Source organism: Elephantulus edwardii, unplaced genomic scaffold (assembly GCF_000299155.1).
Source record: "Elephantulus edwardii isolate Elephantulus edwardi_28Jun2011 unplaced genomic scaffold, EleEdw1.0 scaffold00228, whole genome shotgun sequence".
In the NCBI taxonomy this organism is placed as follows: Eukaryota; Metazoa; Chordata; class Mammalia; order Macroscelidea; family Macroscelididae; genus Elephantulus; species Elephantulus edwardii.
In genome coordinates, this window is record NW_006399978.1 from 1,690,147 (window position 1) to 1,704,024 (window position 13,878).

The following is a 13,878-nucleotide window of genomic DNA, read 5'->3' on the forward strand; positions in this document are numbered from 1 at the left end:
ATAGTAATAAATTGCAAACGTCATAGCCTGTATCAGGCACACTTTACTCTCCAGATTGACATTGGTGCTCTTTGGTACTTTGGAGAGAGGTCTCTGACAGCAGACTTTGCCAATGCAATAAATGCATCTTTACATTTCCTGGATGCTGGTATCAAGAGTGTTGATTGTAGAGCCAAGCAAACTGAAGCTGTTAACAATCTCAATCTTTTCACCTTCTATCATGATGCTGCCAATCAGCCCAATGGTGAGAATCTTTGTTTCCTTCATGTTGAACTTCAATTTATATTGAAGACTGCAGTCCTTGACCTTCTGCAGTTGGCGCTTCAAGCCCTCCTCAGTTCAGCAAGTAGGGTTGTGTCATCTTCATAATGCAGACTGCTGATGAATCTTCCTCCAATCCTGATGCCACACTACTCATAGAGCCCAGCCTCCTGGATAATCTGTTCCACATATAGATTGAAAAGTTATGGAGATAGGACACATCCTTGGTGCACACCCTTCCTAATTTTGAACCATGTAGTGTTTCTTTGCTCTGTTCTGATGACCACATCCTGGTCCTAGTACAGGTTTCACATAAGCACAATCAAGTGTTCTGGGATTCACGTTCTTCTCATAGTCAGCCACAGTTTGTTGTGATCCACACTTCAAATGTCTTTGCATAGTCAATGAAACACAGATAGACATTCCTCTGGTACTTCCTGTTTTCAGCCAAGATCCATCCAACATTAGCTATAATATCCTTATTACCATGGCCTCTTCTATACCCAGCCTGCACTTATGACAGTTCTATATTGATGTGCTGTTCCAGTCTTTTTTTTATATAATCTTCAGCAGAGTCTTGATTGCATGTGATATCAACAATACTGTTTGATAATTTCTGCACTCCATCAGGTCACCTTTGTTTGGAATGGGAACAAATAGAGATCTCTTCCAGTCAGTTGGCCGGGTGGTTGTCCTACAGATTTCTTAGCAAAACTTGGTGAGCACATCCAGGGGAGCATCTGTTTGTTGAAATATGTCAATTGGTATGCCATCAATTCCTGGGGCCTTGTTTTTTGCCAATTCTTTCAGAGCAGCTTGAACTTCTTCCTTCATCACAACAGGCTCTTGGTCATACATTATTTCATGAAACTGTTTTTGTTATTGTTGATTGCCTTCAAGTCAAGCATGACTTATATCGACCCTAAGAATAACAGGCCTGAATCCCCTCTACAACTAGCGGCATTTATCAAAATTCATAGAGTTTCTGGAGGCATGTACAACCCCTTAAAGATTGATTATATCTCAATATTAAGAAAACAAAAATCCTTACCATTGGGTCAATAGATAATAAGTTCATGATGAAAGGAGAAGGGATTGAAATCATCAATTACTTCATCTTAATTGGAGCCACAATCAACATTAGTATCAGTAGTCAAGAATGCAAAAGACATACTGTACTGGAAACATCTGTTATCAAGAATTTCTCCAAAGTTCTTAGGAGCAACAATGTCAGTTAGACTAAGGTACACTGGATCCAGTCCATGGTCTTTTTAATTATTTGCTATGCATCTAAAAAGTGGACAATGCATACGGATGACACAAGAATTGGTGTCTTTGAGTTGTGGTGTTGGAGAAGATTATTGATTATTCTATTAACATGTTGCCACACACTTTTTAAATTGACGACCATGATTAGAAACACATTTGCTGCCATTTGTGGCAACATGTTAACTGACATAAGAAAAATCAAGTATGTCCTGAAGAAAGTGCAACCAGGGTGCCCCTAAATGCAAGGATGGCAAAACTTTGTCTCACATACTCTGGGGATCCCATTAGGATGGGTTAGTTTTTGGAAGTGGACACCATGCTTTGACAGATGGAAGGTTAGTGAAAGAGAGAAAGGTCCTTAATGAGACAGCTTGAAATAGTGACTAGTTCAAGTATATCAGAGATGATGAGGATGGTATACGATAGGGAAGTGTACAGATCTGCTGTTCATAAGGTTGCTATGGGTTGTAGTCAACATGATGGTACATAAGAACAAAAAAAAAATGTGTCATTTTCACCTGTCTTTTTTACTTTTTATTTTTTACTTCCTATTGATGCCAGCACTTAAAATTTAATCCCCAACACTTGGCCAAGGGTGGTCCACATCAGGTCCTCATGGCTGACAGGACTGACAGGCCCCAGCTCCCAGCTGGAAACAAAGGAGGCCGCTTCAATGATTTAGATCCTCCCAGAAGAGCTGTGGGTGAGCATTAACATTACTGGTAAGTATATTCATTTCCTCCTGGACACAGAGCCTACTAATTGATCCTAAATGCCTTCTGAGGTTCCAACTCTTCTCACTATTGCTTAGTTGTTGGAATGGACGGAAAACCTCATAAGCAGTTCCTTACTTCACCTCTGCCTTGCATGCGGACTTCCAAGTTGTAAAACAACCCAGTGGTAGATGGAATTTGCTCCAGGACTTAAGAACAGTAAATGACATAGCTGAGCCTCTACATCTTGTGGGTCCCAACCTCTACACTATAATAGACAAAGTGCTAGTCAATAGGCCTTTTATTGTAAGAACCACCTTCCCTCTGTAACTTGATTTATGCCACTATTAGAACCTCTACTCGGAATATTATTGCTTTTCAATTTTTGACTCATGTACTTTTAACTTGTTAGTTAAATTTGTATCGTCTAGGCTATAACACTTCCATGATACATCTTCAAGGATATGAACATGTACGGCTAAGCACAATGAATAACAGTGCATCTAAATTCCAAAATCAATCTCCATAATAGTCTATGTGTTTCCTACTGCCAAAGGGGCCCTTTAGAGTAGTGAGAGAAGACATTCACCCTGAAACCTACAGTGTCCCTTTTCAGCAGGAAGTAGCTAAGAGAATACGCCATCTCCTTTTCCTTATGAATCAGGGTGAAGTCTCTCTCAGGGAGGAGTGATAGGGAATGGCAAAGGACACACTGACAAAGGAGATTAATCAGAACTGGCTTTGACAAGCACTGTAGCAACTGGACAATTAAAATAGACATTCAAGGGGGGACAAAAGAACGAACTGGGGAGGAGGGTAGAGAAAACACTGCAACAATGAATGAATGAATGAATGAAAACCCAAAATCTCTGTAAATGTTCATTAAAACTAATAAAATTTAATAATAAAAAAATTAATCCCCAGTCATAAAAGTACCCATTTTTATAGCACTATCCTCCTTGTTGTACATTTCAATCTACTTTGTAGATGAATTTTGATGACCTCCACAAATTAATATTGTTGTTGTTGTTAGGTGTCATCAAGTTCACGATGACTTATAATGATCCTATGGAACAACAGATCTGAATCTTCTCCGATCCTGTGTCATCCTCACTATCTCTGTCATGCCCAAGTGCACTGTCACAGTTAATGTGTCAGTCCATCCCCTGACGACTCCCATCTCCTTCACTGACCCTTTACTTTTCCCAGCATGATGTCTTTCTCTAAAGACTGGGAGCACTTAGGTTGCTCTTCCTTCAAGGCACATTTGTTTGCTCTTTTGGCAGCGTGGTATATTCAGTACTCTTCTCCAACAGCACAATTCAAAGGCATTGGTTCTTCTTTGATTTTCTTTGTTCACTGTTTAACTTTCAGATGCAAAGAAAACAACTGAAAATACCATGGCTTACACCAAGTGCACCTTAGTCTTCAAATTGACAACGCTTGTTTTAAAGAGGTCCTTGACAGCATATTTTCCTAATTCAAACCATCGTTTGATTTTCTGACTGCTGTTACCACTATTATTCTAATTCCAAGGGACTCTGGTGGCCTATTGGTAAGAAGCTGTGCTGCAATCCCAAAGGCACACAGTTTTAATTCATCAGCTGCTTTGTGGGAGAAGGACAGGTAATCTCCTCTCATGTAAATAAATGCCTCTGAAAATCTGCTGAAGGATCAGCTAGGGGTCTATTCTGACTCAGTAATACCTAACAACAACAGTATTATCGTATTGAAGAAAAAAAAACCCAACAACTATAGCCTTTAATATTGGTTACATATCAAATTAAGAAAACAAAAATCTTCACCATTGGACTAATAACAATATAATGATAGAGAAGCAACTGAAATTGTTAATGATTATATTTTAATTAGATCCATAATCAACATGCTTTGTAGCAGCAGTCATGAAATAAAAGACATATCACATTGTGAAAATCTTCTCTCAAGGACCTCTCCAAAGTGCTAAAGAGCAAATATGTCAGTTTAAAGACTAAGGTGTACCAGACACAAGCTATAGCATTTTCAATTCTTTCCTATAAATCTGAAAATTGAACTGTCAATGTATATGATAGAAGAATTGATGCCACTAAATTGTGGCACTGGTGAAGAGTATTGAATATACCACACTCTCCAAAAAAACAAACAAATGTGCCTTGGAGGAAGTGTAACCTGAGTGCTCCTCAAAGGCAAGACAGTGAAGCTTCATCTTGAGCATGTTGTCAGGACAGGCCAGTCTTTAGGAAAAGACATCATTCTGGGAAAAGTAGAGGGTCAGTGAAGGAGATGAGAGTCCTTTAGGGAATGGCTTGACACATTAACTGTAACAATGCACTTGAGTATGACAGAGATAGTGAGGATGGCACAGGAGAGGAGAAGGTTCAGATCTGTTGCACACTTTGTTGTGTACTACAGAGTTGGAACCGACCCATAATTGACCCTCCGGAGGGTTTTCAGAGGCAGTTAATAGCACAGGAGGAGACTGTCCTTCCTTTTCCTGTGGAGCAGCCTATAAATCATAGCCAACTTGATGACCCCTAACAACAACAGCACAGTTTTAATTTGTGGAAGTAATGATTATTCATCTGATTATTCATCTACAAAGTAGATTGAAAAGCACAACAAGGAGGATAATGCCATGAAAACGGGTTCTTGTGTGACTGGGGATTAAATTTTAAGTGCTGGTATCAATATGAACTAAAAAATAAAAAGCATGTGCCCTAGAGGCAAGAATAGTGAAACTCCATCTCACTTATATTGTGCATATTCATGCTGGAAAAGGTCAGCAAAAGAGAAGAAGACCCTCCACTACGTGGACTGACACAGTGACCACCACAGTGGACTGGAGCCTGACAGAGAGAGTGCGGATGGGGCAGGATAGGGCAACATTCAGATTTATTGTTCACGGTGCCCCTATGAGTGGCTGTCAACTTTACAGCAACTAACAAACAATAATACTATAGGGATATTTAAAGATTTACAACAGCATCTAACATTTGGAATTGTGAAGACTGAACACCAACAACAATTAGAAACCTAAGCTAAATGTCCTTGCCTTCTTTTTATTTTGATTGCTTTTCCCTTCACTTTGCCTTTTCCTTGTCCACCACAAAACTTGTTAAAAATTAAGCGTCAATTAAGGTTATTTCAGGTAAATGTATTATCACCACATAATAAAGAGTTACAAAAAGAAATAAGTTAGGACATTTAAAAGTGCAAGGAAATTCCAGAAGGAATAATTTTAAGACAGAATCTCTCTCTTTTATATGGGTACTTATTATCTCAGTTGGAAAGCAACTAACCAGCAAAATAGTACTTGTTGAGGATCCGGGAGACACTGCATTTTAGTTAGAGCCTGAAGTTGAAGAGTGGAAATACACAGAAAATAAGTTGGATTCTTTGTGACAAGAATCTTCAGGTAATTCAAAGGGAAAAATAATAGTTTCTGCAACATATGATCCTAGAATAATTGGATATACATATATAAAAGAAGAATTATCTTCTCACATAATATACAAAACTAACTCAAAAGGGACAAATACCTGAATGTAAGGACTTTTAGCCTTACTTTAACTTTCTTTGAAGAATTCACTGGCTTAAGTCTTTATGATCTTGAATTAGTCAAATTTTTTTTCCACAGTAAACATTCTTTTTTTTTTATTTTTAATTTTTTTTACAGAGGTTTTGGATTTCCATTCATTCATTGCCGCAGTTTTCTCCCTGCCCACCCCTCCCCACCAGCTCACTTCCCCCTCCAAAAAGAGAAAAAAAATAAAAAAGAAAAAAAATTCCTTCATTAGTATACAATTCCCACGTCCCTTCCCCCAACCCCCCACCCTGAGTACACTTCTCTATGCAACCTTAATTCTGGATTCCTGTGCTAACCATACTACTCAATCATATATCACTTCTAATCTGTTCTTTCCCTCATCTGTTTCAATACAACATACATAATGTAACACCAAAACTGCAAGTGAAAAAAAGACAACAATATATAAATTAAACATTATCAAAATTTAAAACCTTATGAGTTGGTTCTGACACAATGGCAAATGAGGTTTTATATTTTAGTTCTTTTAAAGAAATAGAAGAATGCAGAATACAAAGATACACTGATTTAAACCCTGGTCTATATTGTTAGCAGTAGATCAAATGGTATGTCTATTTTCAACTTTTAAGGAAATGTCAATCTATATTCCGCAGTAGTTGCACTATTCTAAATCCCTACCAGCAGTGTATGAGGGTTCCAATCTCACTACTCTCTCACCAGCATTTGTTGTTTACTGTCTTATGTAACTTTGCTGTTGTTGCTAAAAAGAGATGCTATCTCACCACTGTTTTCATTTGCACTTCTGAAATAGAGTACTAAATATCTCATGGACTGTCAAAAGAACAAACAATAATATGTTGAAAAGATTGCAAGCAGTACACTCTTTAGTAGTGAGGATGGTGGGGATTCATCTCACATACTTTGGGTATGTTCTTAGGAGGGGCCAGTGCTTGGGAAAATGATATCAAACTGGGAAAGGTTAGCGGGAGAGAGTTACAATCTCAACAAGATGGACTGGCACGGTGATTGTAAAAATGGGCTCAAACATATCAGAGATTCTGAAGATGAAGCAGGACAAGGCAAAATTCAGACCTGTTTCTCATGGGGGTTGCTATGAGTTGTGGTGTTGGAGAAGTGTACTGAATCTTTCATAGACAGCCAAAAGAACAAACAGATATGTCTTGGAAAAAGTACAACCAGAGTGCTCCTTGGAAGAAAACATGGTGAAGTGGTATCTTTCTTATTTTGGACAAGTAGCTAAGTGAGGCTGTTCCTTCAAAACGGACATCATTCTTGGAAAGATGGAGGGTCAGTGAAGGAAAGAAAGACCTACAATGAGATGGACTGACACAATAACTTCAGCAATGAGCTCTAGTGTGTCAGAGATAATGAGGATGGCACAGGACAGGGTAGGGTTCATATCAGCTGTTCATAGGGTCACTGTAGTTTATACTTGACAGCACCAAACAACAACAACAACATGAGTTGTACTTGATTCAATCACACATAACTAGAACAACAACAAAAGCTAGAGAACTTTAACATTTCTTCATGTGTTTATTGACCTTCTGAAAGAGGGAGGGGTTTGTGCATCATCTTTTCATAACTTCTGCCCATTTTGTATGTTGTTGTCATGAGCCGTCAAGTCATTTGTGACTCATAGCAACCCGTGCACAACAGCTCTGAACCTTGGTCTATCCTGAGCCAACCTCATTGTCTCTGACACACCCTAGTCACTGAGTGAATTCATCTCATTCAGGGTCTTCCTCTTGCACTGTCCCTCCATCCTTACAGACATGATGTCCCTCTCCAAGAAATTGTCCCTTCTTGAAACATGCCCAAAGTATGTCAGATGGATCTTCCGAATCCTTTCCTCCAAGGTGCAACCTGGTTTCACCCTCTCCAAGATGAACCTGTTTGTTCTCCTGGCAATCCACTGTATAATCACTACTTTTATCCAGCACCACAGCTCAAAGGCATCAATTTTTCATCTGTCATCCTTAGTCACTGCCCAGCTTTCTTATGCTTAGCAAGTAAATAGGTTGTCTTTTTTGTTGCTGTTGTTGAGGCAATGAAGTCTTCTGTAATTTTAGATGTAAGCACTTTGTATTTCCTTAAGAAGTTTAAAATGGAAATACCATTTGAGCCAGCTATTCACTACTAAGTATAGTCTCTCTCTGTCTGTCTGTCTGTCTGTCTCTCTTTCACACACACACACACACACACACACACACACACACAATTTACTGCAGCATTATTCACAAAAGAAAAAAGATAGAAACAATAAAAACACTCATTCATGAATGAATGGATAGAGAAAGTACAGGATAGCCACACAATGGAGCACTATGCAACACTGAAAATAAATGAATTCATGAAACACAGCATGAATAAATCTAGAGTACATTATTTTGAATGACATAAATTAGTCTCTGAAGGACAAATGCTGCAGAAGACCACTATTATATGGAGAAATTTTATACACACAGAGAGGGAGAAAGGGGTGGGTAGGAACTTAATTAATAGATAATAAACACATTAAGATGGATAAAGAAAAAGACAATATAAAGTGGATGGATGCTCAGACATTGTAGGTATTGTAATTAACAATACATGGAATAAAATGTGCATGAATGTTTGAAAAAACAACATGATCTGTAAATTTTCAATCAAATCACAAGCAAAAAAATGATAAATTTAAAAATACCCTTTTTTTAAAAAAACCAACTTCATTTGACTGACCAACAGACAAAAAAAATATCGTTTTGGACAATGAAACATAGAAAGTCACTCTACGACTGCCAATGTTCCTCTCCTTAATTAGAACCACCTATTATTGCTAATTCAAAGAAAAGCCAAGTGCTTTCAAAATAAATGGAAAGAAGGCATGCAAAATCTCTTTGGACAAATAATCTCCTTAAATTAGCAGAGTCAGCTCTGAAGCCCATTATTGTTCAATAAGAAGATAGGAGAAAGCAAAACTTAAAACGTTCCAGCTGATAAAATTACTCCCCAGGCACAAAACAGAGGAGAACTTTAACACAACACAAATGAAAACCACCAAAAGTATCGATACTAGCACTACCACAGAAAAGGAAACGAAAATAATTCCAAATAAGGGTGGACAATTAAAACAAGAAGCTATAATCTGAGAAGGAGTCTCACTCATGATATAAAGAAAAAAGAAAATCAATCGAGAAATAAAACTAAATTATAAGTTGCCAAAAGTGAATAAATTTTTTAAAAAGATTATTTTATATTGGTTTGCTTACAAAGTTTGTATACATTGTGTTTCAAAACTCAAATGTTAGCTAAATAAAAGTAAAAGACAAGCCAAGAAGAGATAGAGATTAAATAGTTTAAAATTACCAAAGAAAGATTGAGAGGCATAGAACATAAGCTTAAAAATTAAAAAAAAAATACACTTAGAAACATATACTTACAGTTCCCAAAAGAGAAAGCTATGGTACAGAACTAATACTTAAAACCTTAGAACATTTTTCTGGAGATAAATATGAATATGAACCTATGATTTGAAAGTTTCATCACATGCTGAAAAAACAGACCAAGAGTGGTCCACCTCTCAAGCACATAAAGGTAGAACTAGTAAGACTGATATGAGATTTTCTTCGGACTCTAGGCACGAAGGTCAAATCATTTAACACCACCACCACCAAAAGAAGATCAGATTGTTACCTGATTATCTGACAGCAACATGGTTTTTTGTTGTTGTTGTTCCTGATTACCGTCAAGTCGAGCATGACATATTGCGACCCTATGAACAGAAGCCTTTCTATAACTATCGTCATTTATCAAAGTTCATAGTTTACAGAGGTATGTTGTTTAGGAAGTGGATACTACTCCTGCTTCCAAACCTGTCTTAAAGTGGGAGCTCCATCAAACACAGTCCACTGTGGGTAACCATTATGGCATTTGACACCCCAGTGGCACAAGGTTCAGCATCTTGGCAACCTCAGGTTACCTCAGTACAGCATATTGACAGAAGAGTGCTGGACCACTTAAAAGAATGTTTATCTAGAATAATAACAACCAACTTTTAAATACAAAGGCACTCCCCAAAGTCTTGATGACTATAAACATGAGGCTTAAATAAAAATATAGTATGTTGTTGTTACATGTTGTTGAGTCACCTGCGACGTACAACAGCTCTGAATTCTTTCCTATCCTGAGCCAGTCTCACTAATTCCAACACACCAACCCTCATTGCCCCAGATACTGTATCAATCCATCTCATCCAGTGTCTTCCTCTCCTGCATTGTTCCTCCACCCTTCTGAGGATGACATCTTTCTCCAAGGACCGGTCTCTCCTGGCCATGTGCCCAAAGTATGTGAAATGGAGCTTCAAAATCCTAGCCTCCAAAAAGAGACTTGGTTTCACCCTCTCCAAGACAGACCTATTTGTTTTCTTGGCACTCCATGGTACATTTAAGACTCTTCAGCACCACAACTTGAAGGAATCTATTCTTCTGTCATCCTTAGTCATTGTTCAGCTCTCTGAAACAAAACAAGTAAATGAGAAGATCATGGCCTGGATTAGGCACACCTTTGTTTCTAGACTGACATCGTTGCTTTTCAGCACTCCAGAGAGGTTCATGACAGCAGATTTTTCAAAGGCAATTTGTCTTGATTTCCTGAGTGTTGACTATGGATCTGAGCAAGCTGTAATTGTTAACAACTTCAATCTCTCAATTGGCCCAGTGGTGAGAATCTTTGTCTTCTTGATGTTGAGCTTCATTCAATATTAAAGACTACATTTCTTGACCTTCTGCTGCAAGCACTTCAGGTCTTCTTCAGTTTCAGCAAGCAAGGTTGCGTCATCTGCATATTGTAGGCTGTTGATGAGTCTTTCTCCAGTCTTGATGCCACATTCCTACTCATAAAGCCTTGCTTCCAGAATGATCTGTTCTGCATACAGATTGAAAAGAAGTTTATTGTTTGCTTTTCAAAGAGAGGAGCAAAGTGGGGGCAGGGGGTAAAGAAAAAAAAGTGCAACAATGAATGAATGAAAATCCAAAATCTCTGTAAATGTTCATTAAAATTAATAAAATAAAATTAAAAACCCCCATCTTTGTAGAATGAGTATGAGGATCCAAAGTGGGGGCTAGGGGTAGGAAGGAGGTAGCAGAGAGTGAGGATAGGTGGTGCAGAGTGGTTAATCATAGGGTTACACAATTTGATGGTTGGGGGTGTGCATGAAAGAAATGAGAAAGATCCAGTGTGAAAAACAATGTATAAGATATTTGTAAATAAACCAGCATTTTTTTAATTATCAGGGAAAAAAAGAAAAGAAAAAAAGGTATGGGGACAGGATGTGTCCCTGACACAATCCTTTCCTTATTTTGAACCATGTAGTATTTCCTTGCTCTATGCTGAGGACTGCTTCCTGGCCAAGTATAGGTTTCACATACGCACAATTAAGTGTTCTGGGATTCCCATTTTCCTCAAGGCTAGCCACAATTTGTTGTGATTCACACAGTCAAATGCCTTTGTAGTCAATGAAACACAGATAAACATTCTTCTGGTACTCTCTGCTTTCTGCCAAAATCCCTCTGACATTGGCAATAATGTCTCTAGTGCCACGACCTCTTCTAAACTCAGTTTGTATTCCTAGTAGTTCACTGTCTATATGCCAGTCATTTCTGGATAATCTTCAGCAGGATTTTGCTAGCGTGTGATATTAGTGATATTGTTCGATAATTTCCACACTCTGTCGGATCATCATTTTTTGGGAATGGGAATAAATATGGATCTCTTCCAGTCAATTGGCCAAGTAGTTGTCCTCCAGATTTCATGGTATAACCAAGTGAGCACATCCAGGGAGCATCTGTTTGTTTAAATACATCAACTGGTATTCTATCAATTCCTGGGGCTTTCTTTTTGGCCAAGTGCTTCAGAGCAGCCTGAACTTCCTCCTTCATCACCATTGCCTCTTGATCATATGTTGTTTCTTGAAATTCTTCTGTGTCAGCCAATTCTTTTTGGTACAGTGACTCTGTATACTCCTTCCATCTTCTTTTAATGCTTCCTGAATCATTCAATATTCTGCCCAGAGAATCCTTAAGCATTGCAACTCGTAGCTTGAATTTGTTCTTTAGTTCCTTCAGCTTAAGAAATGCTGAGCAAGTTCAGCCCTTTTGATTTTCTGAGTCAAGCTCCTTGTACATTTCATTATAATACTTTGCCTTGTCTTTCTCAGCTGCTTTTTAAAATCTTTTATTCACTTTTTTTTATTCCCTTTGCTTTGGCTTCGCAGCACTCTAGAGCAATGTTTACAGTTTCTTCTGACATCCATTTTGGTCTTTTATTCTTCTTTCTTCTTTGAAATGACTTTCTGCATTCTCCATGAACAATAATCTTGATGTCTTCCCACAGCCTATCTTCATTCAAGACTTCAAGCCTATTACTGAGTTGGTTTTTAAATTCTTGGGGGATAGATTCAAGGTCAAATTTTAATTCCTGTGGATATGATTTAACCTTTTTTAGCTTTAATTTGAACTTGCATATGAGCAGTTGACAGTATGTTCCACAGTCAGCACCTGGCCTAGTTTTCACAGCTGATACCGAACTTCTCCGACAATTCTTTCCACAGATGTAACTGATGTGATTCCTGTGCATCCCATCCGGTGAAATCCATGTGTATAGCTTGCATTAAAAGAAATATGGTATGAATAAATCATTTATTGTACAGAATTCTATCATTCTATTCCCAGCCTCATTTCATCAGACAGCTTCCCCCCTCAAAGAAAGTGTGATCAATGAATTTAATATCTACAGAAATGATTTTTCAAGATTTAAACCTATAGAAAAATAGGTTTAAGTGTCCAAGGACTCATATAGGCATTTCTTTCCTGATGTTGTGGTGGTGTTTTATAGAATTGGAAATGAGTCACAGCTGACCTAGCAGTAGGTTTTCAGAGACAGTAAATCACATGGAAGGAGACTGCTCATCCTTCTCCCACCAAACAGCTAGTATATTCAAACCGTGTGCCCTTGGGATTCTAGTGCCGTTTCTTACCATTCAGTCACCATACCTCCCTCTTTCTTGATAAATATACTGAAAAGAATATCATTCAAACCAAGATAAAAGGGAAATCTCAGGATAAGCAAAAATAGCAAATCTTTGTTATCAAAGACTAAAACAAAATGTGGGGGAAATGATACAGGAGAAGCATGGATATTATTATTATTATTATTTTAGTAAAGAAGGTACCAGGTTGTTCTGAAAAAGAAAGAAAAGCAACTGAATTAATCAGAAACAGATGTGTTACAGGAAAATAAAGAGAAAGTAAAATAAATTATGATTATGGCTAAGAAATAGCAGAAAATACATCCTTTAGAGCTGACAAATCAAATAAGGCCAAAGGAAGAAAAATGGGATTTAAGGCATTACAAAAGATAACATTATAAAAGTAATCAAAAGAATGAAATTATATTGGTCTGTGCATTGCTGTACAGAGGTAACTCGTGGTTGCTGGGATGCTAAACACTGTGACACTCATGTGTCAAATGTAATAATGGTTACCCATGGTGGACAGTGTTTGGTGAAGCTCCCCAATTAAAACAAGCTTGGAAGCAGGAGTGGCGTCCACTTCGGAAATAACTTGCCTCCGGAAACTCTATGAACGTGGAGAAACAATGAAATTTATACAAGTGTTCAGGTCTTTTGTTCATAGAGTGATAGAGTTCATTGATGACTTTACGGCACTTAGTAACACCACGACCAGAGAAAATAGAAAAGAAAGCAGATGACGTAGAAAAAAGACCCAGAATAAATAAAACAAAATAGATATATTAGTATAGCAATAAGATTGACAGAGACTTAATATCAGTCATATTAATAATTGAATAAATTTAAATTATTAATTCACCTATTAAAGGTTTCTGATTGGTGCTCAAAGCATAATCTGTTTCATATAAAAAACTTTCTAATTAGAAAATTATTAATAAATTGTAAAATGGGCAAAAATCTAAAAGAAAGAAGATAAAATAGCAAAGGTTGCAAGACAGGATAGGACAAGGTACAATCTAGGCCTCAGACATTCAACAAGACTAAGAAGAGCATTTTCA